This window comes from Canis lupus, chromosome 5, assembly GCF_011100685.1.
Source record: "Canis lupus familiaris isolate Mischka breed German Shepherd chromosome 5, alternate assembly UU_Cfam_GSD_1.0, whole genome shotgun sequence".
Classification (NCBI taxonomy): domain Eukaryota; kingdom Metazoa; phylum Chordata; class Mammalia; order Carnivora; family Canidae; genus Canis; species Canis lupus.
Window position 1 is genome coordinate 41,152,714 of NC_049226.1, and position 19,003 is coordinate 41,171,716.

Below are 19,003 nucleotides of genomic sequence, written 5' to 3' on the forward strand. Positions count from 1 at the left end.
TCTGCACGTGTGGGAAAGGACACATGGGTAAGACTACTGGATGCAGGCACATTCTGCTGGAAACCCGAATGCCTTTGGATAGGGGATGGAAGTCAAAACAAAACAAGAGACACAACTTTTGTTCCTCCAAAGAAAGGAGTAACTTCACAATACTACATGGCTGAAAGAGAATGACAATTCTCCAAGCCCTGACACAGAAAAGTCTCGAAGCAACAGTGGTAGGTAAACGAGCAAGGTGTAGGATATATGCAGTGTGTTCTTTTCTCCAAGAACAAAAAAGAGAAATAAGGGTATAAATGTGTTTATTTTATAAAGAAAGACCAGAAGGTAGATATCCAAACTACTATATCTCAAAGTATACTTTAAATCTCTTCATTTCAGGCCTATATCAATGTGTTGCTTATTCCAAAAAAAGGGGGGGGTGGTATCCCTGGTGGCACAGCAGTTTGGCACCGCCTGCAGCCTGGGGTGTGATCCTGGAGACCTGGGATCAAGTCCCACATAGGGCTCCCTGCATGGAGCCTGTTTCTCCCTCTCCCTGTGTCTCTGCCTCTCTCTGTGTGTGTGTCTATGAATAAATAAATAAAATCTTAAAAAAAAAAAAAAAAGGAAGCCCTTTCTTCACTGAAAAAACAAAAACAAATCAAAGCTCTTGGACAACAGGTCCCAGATGCTGGTGCCAAGAGCAGCACAGGGCTAAGTGTCAACCAGGTCCTCTGTCCTTTGGCCTGTCAATCTGTTAGAGCCCCACTCCCAGCCCCCTGCCTGCCCCACCACAGTTGGAAAGCAGCAGGAGAGGCACCAGCAAATAGCCCTGCATTGATCTCTAGCAGGCTCCTCACATCTGGAAGACTGTGAAAGCCCTGGCCCTAACCCTTGGTGGCCTTTTGCAGCCTCCATCCCCCTTTCCAAACTGCACTTTCCCCTGCACAGCCCACAGATCCATGTACCCCCAAACCCGAGCAGGCCTCTCTTAGATCACTAGAGGCAAGGCGAAGGGAGTGAAGAACAAGAAGTTATGAACCCGGGGATCCCTGGATGGCTCAGTGGTTTGGTGCCTGCCTTCAGCCCAGGCGTGGTCCTGGAGTCCCAGGATCAAGTCCCACGTCAGGGTCCTTGCATGGAGCCCGCTTCTCCCTCTGCCTGTGTCTCTGCCCCCCGCCCTCTGTGTGTGTGTATGTGTGTGTCTCATGAATAAATGAATAAAATCTTTAAAAAAACAAAAGAAGAAGAAGAAGAAGCTATGAGCCCCAACTCGTGCAGCAAGTGTGTCCTTAGCACCTGATACCAGCCGGGCAGCAGCAGAGCACTGGGGGATGCATATCCATCAGACTCCACCCCCATCTGCAAAGAGCTCACACGACAGCCCTTAGGGAGCAGGGAAACACAGAGAGCGGATACCCTACAATAGAAGCCCAAAGGGTACAGGCCAAGCATGGCCTGGAGTGGTCAAGGGGGTGGTCAAGGTGGGCAAGTGGCAGGCAGAGCACATTCCAACCAAAATGAATGGCTCTGCACACAGCTTGGCAAGTGGAGAGAAGAGAGCAGTAAGAGGTGAGGCTAGAAAACAGCATGCAGGCCAAATGGGGATGTGCCCGGGTTGACAGAGATAAGGAAAGTAGACTTCTTCTGCAGGCCCTCCAGGGTGAGGGGAGTCTGGACCTCAGGACCCATCAGAGAACACAAGCTCTCCCACAGGCAGCCTGGGCCTTTCACCTAGAGCACGGCCCTCCTCCCAACCCTCCTCCCCACCTGCGGCCCAGCCAGCTCTGTCCACTAACAGGGAAAGCAGAAAGAGGAAAACCAAAGCTGCAAGCAAGGGACAGGCTTTGGCCCTCAGGGATGATATTCATTTGTCTGGAAATTTCCCTCTGAAGTGACTCAGCACTCAAAAGATGCCAAATCAACGAGAGTAGTGCACTCTCTGGTCTTCAACAAAACAGCAGCAAAGCCGGTATTTCCACACCGCCTACCGGAAGGAGAGCAACCTTAGGCTGACCAATTTAAATTATATTTCCATGAGCCTCACAGGGCAGTGTTTTTAGAAGTCTCATTTCTGAGAGCTCAATTCAGAAGCCAGGTTACAGAATGAGTTTTTTCTCTTAAAAAACACAGTATGTTTCCTTTTTCCAAGGTTTAAATGGATTTCCTCCTTCTTCCAAATTGAAAAAAAAAAAAGCCAAAACCCTCTGTAATAGCTTTTAAATTTCTATCAAAAAGATTTCTTACGTACCCACCAGTTGGTAGTGTGATGTAGCACACAAATTCAAACCTCAAAGTGACAAGTCTGTACTAAGCCATCCACCGCCACCACCAGGCCCTGGGCTGGACGTGACATGCAGCAGAGCCTGCTCTCCTCCAGGGATATGCAGTCTTGAGGGGAAGCTGACATCTATTCACTAGAGGTGGCTCAGTAACCAGCCAGGGGTGCGTCAAGGACCTTCCACCAACTTGGGAGATCTGTTCACAGGGACTCACAAATAACCCCTTTGCCTGTCCCCATGTGGTGCCAAGGCCAAGGGCCCCAGGAGGAAATGACCCGACATTGACATGTCATGGGTCTCCCTGAAGTGAGTCAGTTGACCCACGACCTAGACCAGCTCTCTGGGTTGGATCAGAGGGAGCTGGTGAGCCTCAGACAAACACATTTCCTAAGGAATTGGCCTGTTTCCTCTTCTGGGGACTTCTGAAAAGAGAGGCAATCAATTGTGTGGAAAGAACAGGCCAACACTCACATCACCATCTCATTATCAGTTCAGCATCACCAAAGGGGAAAGATACATTCAGAGAACAAAATACCTGCCAGCCTGACTGTTGCTCTCATCTAAGGATGGAAGACAGCATCTGAGAGTCAAGGAAGTCTTAGGAATCACTTAGTCCTACCCTCTCATTTATATCACAAATGGGGAAACTGTGGCCCAGAGACCATTAAGTGACTTTGTCATGGGGCGAGTCTGTCCCTCTCTGGAAGTCTCTGAAGTGCATGCAGTGCTACTGGTGTCTGGTTCCACCATCCAGCTCTGAAGTCATCCTCCCCACTGACCGCTTCCCCCTCCACACTTCCCCAGCTCAGCACCAGCACCAACTGCCTCCCCCTCCCTTACCCACATTTAACTGGTTAATAAACCTTATAAATCCAGCAGAGTTCCCTAGTGGCCTCCCGGAGCCTCTGGGGACTGCACACCCTGCCACCCCCAGCAAGAGAGGAGGGGACAAATCACAGGAAGTGCTTCCCACTGTGGCCATTCAAGGGTGAGCTCTGCACCATCCTGGTGATGGCCACACAAACCATAAAGACCCCCGGGGCACTAAACAAACAAACAACTTGGGGAAAACCAAACTACTAACTGACTACAGTGACAAGGCTAGAGGTCAAGTTCGAGTTTGGTCCTTCCTACTTCCAAATTTTCTTTGATGACCATTAAAACAGTCACCCTAAACATTCTTCGAGACTTAGGACAAAAAGAAAATCAGCCTGGAAATACTACATTGCAGACAGTCTATTCTGGTAAAGGAGATGGAAACACAATCAGAATTAGGCATAACCTAAGTCCCAGGCATGGGGCATGGGTCTAGAGTGGCCCAAAAGACCTGGTTACGAAGCCATCCTCCCACTAGGCAGGCCTGAGATCTGCAAAGCAAAATCCCAGTCGCTCCTCCCCAACCCTAGTACAGGAGTTAAGACTTCTGTGGTTCTGGCCACAGAGAAGAGTGCCTCAGAGCTTTCCCACTGGTTCCATTGGCAGGAAAACCATTGGAAGCTACATAATCCTTTTTTACTCAGCTTCTAGGTGCTTACACCACCATACTTTGGGGTAGGCTGTCCTCCCAGACTCCACCCTTTCTATTTATCCTTGCCTTGTTTGCTAAACAAATATGAAATGGCCTAAAGCAGCGGGTTCCCAACCCTAGCCATACATGTGAAATCTCTGGGGAGCTTTGGAAACATACCCAGGCTCAAGCCCCTCCCAGAATAATTAAAACAGAAGGTAGTGGGGCATAAGCATTGGCATTTTATTTATTTTTATTTTTAAAGATTTTATTTATTTATGCATGAGAGACACAGAGAAAGGGAGGCAGAGACCCAGGCAGAGGGAGAAGCAGGCCCCATGCTGGGAGCCCAATGCGGGACTCGATCCCGGGACTCCAGGACTACGCCTGGGCCAAAGGCAGGCACCAAACCGCTGAGCCATCCAGGGATCCCAGCATTGGCATTTAAAAAAAAGAAACTCCCTGGGTGATTCTGATAAAGTCAAGTGAGCCAAGCAGAGAATCACTGGCTTAGAGAAACCCAGATCACAATGAAAAACAAGTAAACAAAGAAATCCAGGCAATAGAGAAAGAGAAGGGGGAGGGGCAGGTGAGAACCCCAAGTGCAGGCCACCCCAGAGCTAGCATGAGCTGAGCTTCTTGATGGCCAAAGCAAAGAGGATTCACACTGTCCACGAGATAGAAATGAAGCAGATTCACAGAATTTCTCCTTGTCCTGGGACCTGAGATGAATGCCTCCCTCCCACACTCTGAAAGAGGACACACAGCATGATGCAATGAGAGCATCTGCCACATCTCACCCCACAGGGCAGCTCCTGCGAAGGGTACCCCCACCCCCAGTCAGCAACGGACTGACCCACAGGGCTGTCCACTAACTCCTTGCTAGAAACAAAAGCCTCATAGGAATCAATGTCTCATATAAAACATGCTACCAGATCTACTTCGTTTTCCTGATAACAAGGTACCTAAACTGCCACCCTGAACTCCAGCACCTTGTCATGACAATGCAAGGGCACAGGCTCCAATTACTGAGGTACAGAAATAAAGGAAGTGACTCATGAAAACACTGAGAGCTCTGAGTCTGTCCCCATAACTCAGGAGGGGGCAAAGTCAAGCATTGCCCTCAATGTCAATGCTGAGAAAGGCCACCGCCCACCCTCATACCCACAGCTGTGATCTCTCAGGTCTAAGAAGAGCAGGTCCCCCCCATTTTACAGCCTGGTAACCAGGCCTCACAGCCACCAAAACCAAACAGTAACAGAAGAGGCCCTTGAGTCCCTTACGTCTAATGTACTTTTCTGTTACATATGATGTGCTTCAGTAAAAAGTTCTTTTTAAATGTGTTAAAAATCAACAGAGTCAGGAAGTAACCACCTTCTATCCCCTTATTTATGACATTTTCTTTTTGATTCATGCATATCACATCACCACATCTCAAAGTAAGCGCTGACAAGTTACAGTGGTATCTCACAATCACCAAGGTGGAAACAATCCAAATGTCCATTAACAGATGAACAGATCTACATATTCTGGTCTATTCACACAATGAAATGTTATTTAGCCATAAAAAGGAATGACACATGTGATCCCATGGTTGAACAGGGAAAACATGATGCTAAGTGAAAGAAGCCAGACACAGAGGGTCACATTCGTATGATACCAAGCACATGAAATGCCCAGCGTAGGCAAAACCCAAGGACAGAGAGCAGAGCAGTCCTTTTGGGAGGCTGGGGGGCAGGAGGAATAGGGAGCAACTACTTAATGGGCAAAGGCTGCCTTCTAGGGTGATGAAGAAAGTGCAACTATGCTGTAGTGATGATTGTGCAACAGTGTAAATATACTTAATGCTACTGAATTCTTAATACTTTGAAATGGTTACCACGATAAACTTTGTATTACATGTATTTTATAATAAAAAATTAATATAGCAAAATTCTCATTGTTTTGGGGTGCCTGGGTGGCTCAATCAGTCAAGCATCCAACCCTTGATTTTGGCTTAGGTCATGTTCTCAGGGTCATGGGATCAAACCCACCTTGTGCTCCATGCTCAGCACTGAGTCTGGCTTGGGATTCTCGCACTCCCTCTCTCTGCCCACTACCCTTACACTGTGCATGCCCGTTGGCTCACTCACTCAAAATAATTAATCAGGCAATTAATTAATATTTTTTAAAAATCTGTTCTGCCCTAATAAAAGTGCTAATAAAATTCAACTCGTTAAGATTTTATATAAAGATGATCATTATTCCACACAGGCAGAAAGTCAGTTTCAATCCCAGAGCATTCAAAAACCAAAATTAGGATAGCTGATCAATCTTGTCTTAAAAACAAGTTTCCAAAGAGTCCATATCTGCTAGTGATGCATATTGAAGCACTTGTCCATGAAGTAAGTCTGGAATTTGCTTTGAAATAATCAAAGAGGAAGGAGGGGGAGATTCCTAGATTAAAAAACTGCTGAAGCTCAGTGATGGGAATTCGCTGAACTATTCCATATTTATATGATTGAAATTCTCCATAATAAAAAGTTTTGCTTTGTTTTCAAGCAATTCCCGAATCTTTAATATTCTGAATAAAACTCTGCATAGGTAAAAGAACTAGATGCCCTTAAGCTGTCAATTTCTGGTGGCTCTACCTCGTGCCCCACAGTTTAGGGTCACCAGGCAGGCCTGTCCACAAAAGGCCACACAGGGATCCCTGGGTGGCGCAGCGGTTTGGCGCCTGCCTTTGGCCCAGGGCGCGATCCTGGAGACCCAGGATCGAATCCCACGTCGGGCTCCCGGTGCATGGAGTCTGCTTCTCCCTCTGCCTGTGTCTCTGCCTCTCTCTCTCTCTCTCTCTCTCTCTTTGTGTGCCTATCATAAATTAAAAAAAAAAAAAAGGCCACACAAAGGGCTCCCCAGAAAAGAACCAGAGCCCCAGTTCAGACTGCCAGGCAGCAGCACATGGAGTCATCCGACCTAGTCCTTCACATTGCAAACCAATACATTATCTAGGCCTCCAAGATGCCTGCTCAAAATTCAGCTATCAGCTAGGGCCTGGAAACAAGGAAATCTTTCACTGAAATGCCTTTAACAGAGCTACGGAACCCCCACCACTGGAGACAGAGCTTCCCTCCCAGCCTCAAGGAAGCAGAATGCTGCCAGGCTCTCCCTAAATGCAGCAGGAGGTTAAAATTATAAGCCTACCCACTTGTTTTTCCTCCTTCCTCTTCGAGAACTAGATGAGGGGTGGGAGGCAAGGCAGGTATCGTTCCCTCCCCCCTGTTGCATTCCCAGTATCTAGGAAAGTGCATGGCCCGTAGTGGATGCTCTGCTAAATGTGTGTTGTGTGATCCTTACTTGTGCTCTAACGGTACATTATCAAGACTTGCTTCTCACAAATGCCAATGCAAGACACCCAATGGAAGGCACCAGAATGTACTGGTGTTGGGTGCCAGAAAAAGAGAAGACAGGAGACAAGGAGTTATGGTACAAACATTACCACCTAAAATAGCATCAGAGATGCTCTGGAGTATAGAGCCCTGGGTCAGAGAGAGGGGGGCATGGAGTGGAGGTGTGGGTGTGTGCCAGGTAGAGGAGAGTGCAAGATGAGCATCTAAAGCAGGGAGGGTGAGCACAAGGGCAAGGAGGAGGGCACGGAACAGGAAGGCCGGCAAGCGCCACCACTCTGAACCCGATGCTGCCGCAACTAACTCCATATAGGACCCTGGTCTCCAGAGCAGGGCCTGGGCAATGGAAGGGAAACGAGGCATCACGGGAGGGGTGGGAGCTGTAGAGAACTGGCATACGAAACCCCATCCAGAGATGGCGCCAACGTTGGCGCTGGCCCACTGTTGCCAGGCAACAGTGCAGTCCCCTGGCTGCCAAGTGTTCTGATTTGTCAATGAAGCTCCAAGTCTGGATTGCTATGTAAGATCTCCTGATTTTCATGTTGGCAACTGTGGGACACAGAATAATGCCTTCCAAGGATGTCCACATCCTAATCCCAGTTACATGGCAAAGGGGAATTAAAATGGCAGATGGGAACATGGTTTCTGACCAGCTGACCTCAAAATAGGGAGAGGTGCCTGGATTATCCAGTGGGCCCAACGTAATGGCAAGAATCCTTAACGTGGAATTGGGAGGCAGAAAAGTCAGTCAGAATGAGCCAGTATGAGGACATGACTAGCTATGACTGACTTTGAAGACAAAAGGGGCCACAATTCAAGGAACATGGATAGCCTCTAGAAGCTGGAAAAGGCATGGAAACAGATCTTCTCCTAAGGCCTCTGAGAAGGAACACAGTCCTTGCTACACCATGACTTTATCCCCCTGAGATCTGTGTTAGAATTCTAACCTATAGGACTATTATTTTAAGCCACCGCATTTGTGGTAATTCGTTACAGCAGCCACAGGAAACTAATACAGCAATCAACTTTAATTTTTTAAAAAAGGACAGTACAGCCCAAACAAAACATGTCTGTGGGCTGAATGGGGCCCGTGGACCACTTTAGTCTTCTCCATGGAGCACTGAGGGTTGGGCCATCTCCTGGCTACTCAACACAGAGGCTGGCACACAAACTCTGATATGCATCCCAGGGTTTACTAGGTCCCTTACCTTCACAACCCAGTCAGAAAGTTCTCCAGGGATTTCTGGAAAAACAGCTGCTTGGGCCATCTAGCTGACTCAGTGGGTAGAGCATACAACTCTTGCTCTCGGGATCATGAGTTCAAGCCCCACTTAAGGGTAAAGCTTACTTAACAAAACAAAACAAAACGAAACAAAAAAAAAAAAGCTGTTTGAGTGTAAGTAGCTCCACTCCCAAAGGACCTGTTAGCCACAGCACCACAGACCTTGCCCTAGGATCTGAGAAACTGGCCTACAGTAGAGGGTAGAAGTAGTGAGAACCCTTCTCAGGGCCGCCCTCTCCTGCAAAAGCAAAGAAGGGAGGGCTTTTTAGCTCCCTGGGGAAGCCTCCAGGCCCTCCCTCCCAGCCACCTACAGGGCACTCTCTTGCTCACAGTGACTCCCCAGCAATGAGATCACTTTAGGTACTTTTTTTTTTTTTTCAAACAGCAGAGGAAACACTTTTCAAAGGAACTCTTTTTAGTTTCCCACGTTCAGAGCAGAACGGAGCTGCTCTGATCAGAAGCAAAGTGGAGGACCCAGAGCACTGCCCACTCACCACCAAAAGATTGTGTGAAAGCCGCATCCCAACTCAGAGTGAGCTAAGCACTCTGCCTGTTCTACAGCATATCCAGCCCTCCCTCTTCCACACCCTCCTTGCTTAGCTGGAGCTTGACCCTGACCCTGTTCTCTGGCCTGAAGGCCTCTCATCTGTGTCCCCCAGAACTCCCACTTTTCCTTTAGGACTCTACTTACCTATCATCTCCTCTGAAGTCTTCTCTGACCCCCAGATTCATTCTCAGTATCTGATACCACTTTTTAAACTTCTCCCTCCCAAGGCTGCCATACATTTTCCTCTGTCAGGAGCCACTCTCTGCAGACCATGAGCTACTTGAAGGCAGGAACTTACATTGCATCATTCATGCATTCACAAACTATAGGTCATAATAGCTCTGTGCTCAATAAACACTAAGGTTTGAATGAATTGGACTATAAACTAATTTTTTTTCTGAAAATATCATAAATTATGATATTGTGATATGCATTAAACACACCGGGTAAAACCTCCCTTCTGATCTTCGACTAATAAAGTGAATTTGCCTCAATTAGGTACTCTAAGTCACAACTATCTTTTTTTTTTTTTTCCCACAACTATCTTTAATATAATTACTTTGGGGTGCCTGGGTGGCTCAGTCGCTTGTATCAAGCATCTGCCTTCAACTCAGGTCATGATCCCAGGGTCCTGAGATACAGCCCTGCATCAGGTTCCCTGATCAATGGGGAGCCTGCTTCTCCCTCTCCCTGCTGCTTCTTCTGCTTGTGTGCTCTGTCAAATAAATAAAATCTTTGAAAAAAAAAGTACTTTGAAGAAATGCAGTTTTAAGTTTTATAAGTAGTGTTTGCTGCAGTCTTTACGATTAGAGGGGGAAGGAGGACTCTGGCTCACAGGCTTTAAGGACTAGATAAGAACCCACTGTGCCTGCTCCATAGACCTGGCTGAAAATCAGGCAGAAGGAGGGTTACCAAACAGGTGGGTCACAATCTTTTCTCCTGGTCTACACTTTTGGCTAAACCAGGCCCCTCTGACCAAGGAGCTCAAAGACAAACTCCAGCAGCCCAGGTGGCCATCTCTCCCTGGCACGATGCCACTTTATCGGCGCCCCTTCCATCTTTCCTCGAGCTGGTCCTCAGTTACTCTACAGTAGCTTGGGGCCCAACGCCCTGCATCTCATTTCTGCAAAGGCTTCTGGCTCTCTTCTTGCTCCAATTTTCTCCCACCTTCTACTCCCTGACACTCCCAGAGGCTCCCCTGAGCACACAGTTCATCTTGTCAGCCCACACAAACCATGAAAATCATCTGGAGCACTTCTAAAAAACCTACTGGGTCTCCCTCCATGGTCTCGGGTGGGGCCCTATCATAGGCATTTTTAAAAAGCTTTCCAGGTCATGTGACCTGCAGGTGCAGCCAAGGATAAAAACTGCAGGCTCTCAGGCTGTCACATCCACACTTTCCAGCCAGCACCCAGGCCCCCAGGGCACCTGCCCCTCCCCAAACAGAACCAGACTCCAGGACCTCCCTTTGTACTGACAAAGGGAGTACCCTTGTGCTGTCTCTGGAACTGTGACCTAGCCAGTCTCATCAACCAGCCTGGTCAGGCCCTGCCACAGAGCCTCTCCCCAAACACTTGAGTTCCCTACTGCCAACACCACCAAATCTCAAGGCCGCTGCCTCCCTCTTCAGAGCCAGTGGCCACCCTGTCACCTTAGTTCTCACTGTTCCCAGCAGGCATCCATCGAGCAGAACTGCTTCTGTGTAGGTGGGGTACACACTCCCCTACATACATGCAGGCACCTGCCCAAACCCACCCTAAGCTTTGCTCCCTGCTGTTCCCTCAATCTGAAATGCCTTCCCATCTGTCTCCTGTATCACACTGTTCCCTGTCCTTTGAGGTCCACCTCAAATCCTACCTTCTCCCTGACATCTTTGACTCTTTCAGATTTTCCTCCATTCTTGACATCCTGACAAAGAATCAAAAGCACAGCTCAGCAAACCATCAGCTTCTAATTGTCTCACAAATGTTAATTTTGTCTTCTTGACCGGTGGCAAGAAACATAGCATTTTATTTACACCCATCATTTTGACTAGAGACCACATGTTGCATATTTTCCAGGCCCACATCGACCTCAAATATTCTGCTCTAATATCATGAAATTGTCCTTGATTTGATGCCCATACTTCTACATGAACTGGACTGCCTCTCATAAAGTGGCATAAAAATTATTCCTGTCATGTATTTCCTAACTTTTTTGGGCCCAAAGTACAGTCACCATACTCCAGGACAGCAACAGATATCAAACAGGCACTCATGGAGAGGCTGCTTTCAAGTAAAAATGTGACTTTTCAGGCTGTCAGGATTCCTCTCCAGCTACGACTTTTTTTGTGGGGGAGGGAGGAGAGAAGGAAAGGGGGCGGACTTTGAATAGCCAACTTCTAAGTCTCATGATTTATTCACCACAGCCTTAAAGAGTTTACAAAACAACAAATTTGAGTCCAAACCTCCAGGGCCTCCCAAGAGTGCAGGGCAGGTACTGACACATAGCTGTTTACCATTCCTTGGCTTGGGAGCTGCAGGCAATTTTCAAACCTTGGGAAAGTGATCACACCCCAACCTCCACATACACTGTTAAGACCAGAAAAATCATCCATTTACTGTAAGTCATATGTTAATTGCCTGCTAAGGAAGGAGACACTTTATATTTTTATTTATACAACTTTTTAAGACTATCAAGTTCTTCTGTATGAATTTGATCACATTTTAACAACAACATTAACCAGATTTTTTTTATAGTCCTTAATTCCCATGTGTCATGTTTACAGAGCCAATGCACAGAGCCTCAGGATTACAGAGTTAAAAAGAAATGAGCCCTTTCCTCAGAGCAATTTGGGCAATTATTTTAACACAGTTTTGCAAACACAAAAACCTTTACCAGCCCACACAGACTTCCTCCCAGCCAGCTGGGGTCTTCCCGGGTCCCTGTTGTACGCAACCAGGCAGATTGAGGTCTCTGAATGTACTTCCATGGCCCTGGACTGGGAGGTGAGGCACTGTCACAGAAATAGCTTCATGAGGTTCCCAAACCAGATAGGTATGGGACTGGGTGGGTGCCTGTGAACAAGCCTAGCCCCTCTGAGCTAGTCTGTTCATCTGTGAAATGCGTACCTCCCAGAGTTCCTCTGAGGGTACGCAAGGCAATGAATGGGAGCACCTGGCACAGCTGCAGAGTGAGGTAGTGGAAATAATGCCGTTTTGAATCTGACACAGGTGGCAGCAAATGCCAGCTGGGGTACTTACTGGCTACATGGCCTGAGGCAGGTTGCTAAACCCCTCAGAGCCTTAGTTTTTGCATATGCAAATAGGGAAATAATAACTTTGTGGGATTATAATGAAAATTAAATATTGTGCGTAAAAGGAGCAGCATAGGGCCTGGCACACAGAAGACATTCAAAAACTGTCAGGGCTCACACACAGAGTTTAATTTTGATAGACAAGCTAATAATTACTATTAGTGGAAAATCATTTCCCCCCACAAACTCTAAACATCAAAGAATATTAAATCAATCTGAACCATTGGAGGGAGGAGGAATGACTTCCATTAACACCAGTGGCCAACCCTAATGGCCCCGTGGGAGTCTGCCTGGTGCCCTGCCCTTTCTCAGCTGCATTTCTGAAAAGCCTTGACAGTGAACATCTTGTTTGATGTGTGGGAATGATGAACCAGCTTGTCAAACAGAATCCTAGATGCACTGCCTCTTCGAAGGGCACTGACGTCTTACGTTCCCTTCATCAAGGAAAACGTCCTAACTCACATAGTGATGAAGCCTGTGACAACAGTCCAAGTTCTAATCACTTAAGAACAGAGCAAAAACATCTCTGACAAACTAAACTCCCTTCCCAAGTGTCATACCATCATCTTCTGAGCAATTTTGGAGCATTTCAGAGGCAGAGAAGCACTGCTGTTTTTGCATGTCCCAGCACAGTCAGGTATTGCTGACACCTGACACCCCCTACTTACTCACTCCGCTGGGGCAGGGTCCCCGAATCTGATTCCTGGGCAAGGAGCATCAGTAGCACCCAGAAGCTGCACAGACCTCCTGGCTGAAGCTGCACACTCTCAGGCCTCCTCCCAGATCTACCAAAACACTCTGGGGTGGAGCCCCTCAATGTGTCTTGTCTAACAGGACTTCTGGTGATTCCAACACATGCTTGGAGTCTGAGAAACACCAGTCTATTCTGCAAGATGGTTATTATCAGCCCCATTTCAGAGGAGGAAAACAGAGCTCAGTGATTAGAGTGCTCAAATCCGCCCGGCCAGGAAACCAATTTGTACTCGCACCTGATTCCAAAGCTATTTCTCCCATGGCTTTTGTAGCCAAATTGTCTGGACCATTTGGAGCCCTCAGCTACTGAGCCACCGGGATGCGACGATGACATTAGCTTAAGAGGGGTGGGAGTGAGAGGAAGGATGAAGCCTGCACTCAGAAGTGATTAATTATAGATGCTTTTAAATCCACATCATGCATCAGGCCTAGATGGTCAGCCATCCCTCAGGACGGACCTGCTTTTCCCTGCTCCATTTATCAGCGGGGTTGCCGTGAGGGGGTGCAGGGAGAGTCCCTTCATTTACAGCCCTCTGTGCACCCACTGCCTAGCATTGCTTTGAATAGGAAGAGAATTAAGTTACCTGTTCTGTCTCCAGAGCGCTTGCTTGAAAGTACAGCCTTGACAGGGACAGGAAAGCTCTTCTGTGCCCAGGCACAAAGCCGGTTCCAGTACCTGGGGATGCTGGGAATGAGTCACCAGAAAGAATCCAATGCATGGACACACAGCATTTTAACAATGTTGCAGATCTGGTTCAAAGAAGGCAGGCCCTTTTTTTTTTTTTTTCTTTTTAATCTAACCCTAAATCTGGTGTCTATCAGTTCAAGTGGTTCATTAAACTCTTGACTTTCAACCCACAGTGCTTTCACAGATCCTAGGTTAGGAAAAAGAAATCTCATTCACAATTCCCAATCTTCTACATAGACTTGGTGGTGATTTTAAAGATTGCAAGTTTATCCTGTAATTTAAATTAGTTCACTTAAATGAATTCACACTGTGGGGCTTTATACAGAAGCTGGTGGAGTAGGAAGCCAGGTTTGGGAATCACACAGACCTTGGTTTGACTTCTGGCTGTGCCAGTTCCTCACAGATTACTTATCCTCTTTGGGCCTCCATTTTTCCACTCACACACAGATGGGAGGTAATCCCATGTTATAGGTTTGTTTGTTGTTCCCTTTGGTTCTGTTTTTTTTTTTTTTCCTAAGTAGGCTTCAGGCCCAGTGTGGGGGCCCAACGCAGGGATCAAACACAACCCTGAGATCAAGATCTAAGCTGAGATCAAAAGGAGAGGACCCCTTAACAGACTGAGCTACCCAGGAACCCCTGTTTTTGTTTTTGTTTTCCTGTTATATGTTGATGTGGAGACAAAATGAAATTACATTAAAAAAATAATAATAATAATAAAGACCCTGTCATAACTTTGCATTTCAAGACATAAAAAACTTAACCACATGACAGGAAAGTAGATCTAATCAAGTCCACAGATGGGTTACACTGAATGCATGTACTCGCTTAAGGGCCCCTACACTTATTTCACTCTTTTGTTTTTCTAAGTTTCTATTTTTAGGCACCTCAAACAAGCTAAATCAGACCAAAGAAAATTCCATTGACAAAGTTATCAGAAGGTCTGTCAATTTTCAAAAACTCAACAGATGCACATAAACAGTCATTTCATAATGCAGCCGACAAAAACAAAATGTGCTCTCTCCCACCCTCGGCAATCTTAGTTACATCACCCCATGGAACTCGGTCCATGTCAACTTGTGGTAGGGCTTTCAACAAGTCTCCATTTCTGTGAGACTCGCTTTCTCAAATGAAGCAGCAGGCACAATAATATTTTGGAATCCAACAGACCTGTTGGAATCCCAGCCCCATCACTCACTGGCTGAGTGATCTTGAGTACATGACTTAAGCCCCTGGGCCTCAGTTTCCCCAACTGCAGAAAGGGGGTAATATGCATGTGGCTGATGACACACCCATGTGTCATGTAACATGACGTCCCATACGACATAGGACTGCTGGACCAACAGTGGTGGTCTTTGCAAGAGCAAAACATAACAGTGGAGCATGTAGTAGAAGATCAATAAAAGTTTGTTCCTCTGCCCCCAGGACTGCTTATTCACATCCCAGACCCCATGTCAGAGACTGAGGTGGGTGCTGGAGAAGTAAACAAAGACTAGCCTCAAAGATGTCACTGTGCCACAAAAGCCCCAGATACAGAGACAAGGTGATTAAGCACTCTAAAAGATTGCTTGGGGGGTGGCAAGGCTTGGAGAGAAGAGTTAGAGAGGGACTCTGCTGAAATTGGCTGCCAAAGGCTTGACAGAATAGGTCTGTTTAAACGGAACACACGAACAGAAAGTCTGGCAGACAAATGGGGGGGCTGGGGAGATCTACAAAATTCCTTCTCTCCCCAACCTCAAGTTCCCCCAATGCAAGCCCTTTTATTTCTGCAAGGCTCGGGGTCACCAGGTACTCCTGCCATCAAGTGACAACCACCACAGTCATCCATGGCCCATCAATCCAACAGGAAGGTTCTGGGGAATAGGAAGAACAAATGCCCGAAAGCTTTACTGCACTTCCCAAGAGTATGAAAAGAGAGCTCCATGCATGAAAATTTCTTGGCACTTTAGCCCACCAAAGACTGAAGTTTACCCTCAACCTAATGAAATCTTTATTTAAAAAAAAAAAAGCCCACTCTTTTAAGTTCAGGAAGAGGCAAGCCACTGAAACAAATCAAAGTCCTAAAAACTCTTCATCTACTTTTTGCAGGACTCTTATCAGAATCCCAACACTTAGGAAAGCCACGCCTTACCATGGAAGCCCAGTTACCTAAGAGGCATCAACTGTGTTTTTCCAAGGGCTTTTTTATGGGTTGGGTTATTTTCTTTCCTTTTTAAGATTTTATTTATTTATTTGACAGAGACAGCACAAGCAGGCAGAGGGAGAGGGAGAAGCAGGCTTCCTGAGGAGCAACGAAAAACAGGACCCTGGGAGCCCAGGACCCTGAGATCATGACCTGAGCCAAAGGCAGACGCTTAACCTGACCGGGCCACTGAGGCACCCCCGGGATGGGTCATTTTCAAGGCTGCATATACCATGCTAAGTATCATCACTTGAAAGTTTTACATTTCCAAACATGTGCCACCGTGTTTGACAAAACGCACCTTGCTGGGAGACAGTTCTCCACCAAACTCCTCATCTGTCAAACTGGAGGTTCAAGGAGGCAAAAAGCCTCCTTGAGAGATCAATATATCCCACAGGACAATCCAAACTTGCTCCTGCTCCAGGGTCTTGTGGGATACAATTCTGAATCACGTCTGACAATAATTTGCACTTTACCCAACTCTTTACTAGCCAGTATTTCATTCAATGCTTACAAAAGAAAAGTCCAGTGGTAACATGACCAACCCAATGTTAAAACTAAAGAAACTACTAAGCTTTAAAAATACAAAAGTAAAAATACAGACAGATAAAAGTTCAGATCTTGGTAGCTTCCCCAACACCATCACTTATCCCAAATACAATCAACTGGAACAAGAACAAGTCAGAAAAAAAAAAGAGTCCCTTCTGATGTTCATTTAAATACAGATGAAAACTTAATTATCAGTGCAAACTCAATCACTGTTGTGCAGGATTCAGTATATGATTTTGCCAGCACCTATCATCTGCTATCTAGAGCTACAAGATGTACATGTTTTCTGCCAAATCTTCATTATCTTACGTAATTGGGAGAGTGGTAATTAAAATTCACCTTTTTCAATCGTTTTAACCTCCTGTTCCAACCTCTCCTTTCACAGGGCTTTTTTGGGAGGAGGCAGAAAAGAAGAACTCATACTTCACATCTTTTCCTGCCCATTATCTTGTGTGAATGTTAAAAATAAGAGGGGGGGAAGGGGTGTTATCCTGAACATCGCTTTTAAAATTCTAAAATGTGCGAAGAGAGCACCCGGGAGACCAAGCTTCTAGTTCTGGCAGTGACACAGTAGCACTGCATGACCTTGGGCAAATCATTGCATCTCTGGACCCCAATGATGGTCAAGCCCGGTCCTCTCGTAAAGCACAGATTTCAGACGCGTCCCCAGGACAAAACAGTGAAGGGACCCCAGGCTGTCGTGCCCCTGGGAGGAGGAATGGGCTTTTCACAGGCCCCTGCAGGGGTTTCTGGGGAGGGCAAGGTGCCCCCACTCCCCACCCCAACCCCTCCCCGCGAAGCCACTGGGCCAACTTCAGGTCGCAAACAAAAACCTGTTGGCACGGACTCCTCTAGGAAGGGCCAGCCTCTGCCAACGCGCTCCGCTCTGGGGGAGCCGCCCCACGGGCAGAGAGAGGAAGGGTCTCCTTGAAGAGGCCGGCCCCCACGCACCCATTCACCCACCCGGATCAGCCGAACGGGACCGCCGGGCGGGGTCTCTGGCATCCCACGCGGAACAAAAGGCAGCTGGAGCCAGGCTCTGCCGCCCCCGTCCCCGCTGTGCCGTGGGGGTCGGGGGTGGGGAGGGAGAACCTGGTCCCCGGGGAGGGAAAGGGGCCCCCAGCTCCAGCCCGAAGGAGAGCGGCGACCGGACGCAATCCTGGACAGCGAGGACCCCTCCCCCGATTCCTGGAGGAAACAGGGGCTGGGCTGTGCACGGGGGCGGCCGGGAGGGAGATCGGGCTCGGCTCGGGAGGAAGGGGGCGCCCGGCCCGACCCGGGGAGGAAAGTGCTCTGGGGAGGAGGGGCGGGGTGGTTCCCGCAGAAAGGTGGAGGATGAGGGCCTGGAGAGGCTCCTGGAGCTGAGCCCCTGACTCCGAGGACGTAAGAGGGAGAGTTCCCCGACAGGGAGATTGGGGGGGGGGGCTCCCTTGAGGCTGAAAGCGGGATCCAGATGGGGAGGGGGCCATGCTCCAACCCGTGGGGCGGAGCCTGGCTGGAAAGGAAAGGGTCCCACCTGAGCTGGGGACCCAGCCCGGGCAGGCTCTGGGGGGTTGGCCGGAGGGCAGCCGCGCAGGGAGGGCGTCCGCGCCCCGGGGAGGGGAGGGTCCGCGCCCGGGGGCCCCGCTCCCGCCCGCCCACCCCCCCGCCCCCGAGGCTCGCGGGCCCCGGCTCACCTCCGCTCCTCCGAGCCTGCCCGGGTACGCGGCTGCGGCCGCGGGTGGCACTGGGGAGGCGGGAGCGACCGAAGCCCGCGGAGCCGCCGCAGCCGCCGCTGCCGCCGCCGCCGCCGCCGCGTCTAGCTCCGTTTGACACCCACACACCAGCCAACATGGCGGCCGGGAGGGGGCGCGCCGGCTGCGTGCGCGCGCCCGCCGGCCCCGCCCCCAGCCCGCCGAGGCCCCGCCCCTCCCCAGGCCCCGCCCCCGCGACCTCCCCCCACAGACCCACGACCCCACTCAGAGCGCCCCGCTTCCCCGCGGTGCCTCGCGACCTGCGCCCGAGTCCTTCGAGCGTCCCCCCAAGCCCCGCACACGCCTCTTGACGACCACCCTCCAACCGCCCACAAACCCTACCAAATACACACCCGAACCCACGCACTCGGCAACTTTCACTCAGACACCCCGTTCCCCGACAAATCCCCCCCCCCCCGTACCCCATACTCCATCTCGCCAGCCTCAGGCGCGCACGCAGAGCCCTCCATCAGCGCTGAAACCCCGTTCTTACCCTCGCCTTGCAATATGCACTTGGAAACATTATTCCAATAGGGGCTCTCCTCCAGAGCTGGGGCCTGGCAGGGGCCAGGGGCTCCTGGGGTGCTGGTCACTTTCGGTGTCTTGAGCTGAGTGCCAGGGTCACGAGTAGTGTTCACTTGTTGAAAATTCACTGATGTACACTATAGATGTGTGCACTTTTGTGTAGATGTGTTCGTACTTCAAAAAAACTCAAAAATGGTTCTGAGAAGGGATGCATCAGCTTTGCTAGACTGCCAAAGGGATCCATATAGGAAAAATGTAAAGCCCTTGGCTCACCGTTATCCTCATAAGAGGAATT

General features: G+C 48.7%; 1 protein-coding gene across 6 annotated transcripts in view; it reads right to left on the minus strand.

Annotated features, from left to right (window-relative positions):
* The window catches only part of EPN2 (epsin 2), an 84,087-nt gene extending 65,826 nt beyond the window's left edge, over window positions 1-18,261 (minus strand). For 5 of the 6 annotated variants that reach the window (XM_038537065.1, XM_038537064.1, XM_038537066.1 and 2 more), the window contains exon 1: window positions 18,127-18,261. The gene's annotated coding sequence lies outside the window, so the exon portion shown is untranslated. Of the gene's footprint in view, window positions 1-13,618; window positions 13,711-18,126 lie in introns of all 6 variants that reach the window. The other variant, XM_038537062.1, reaches the window with a different exon arrangement.
* Window positions 18,262-19,003: the final 742 nt, after the last annotated feature.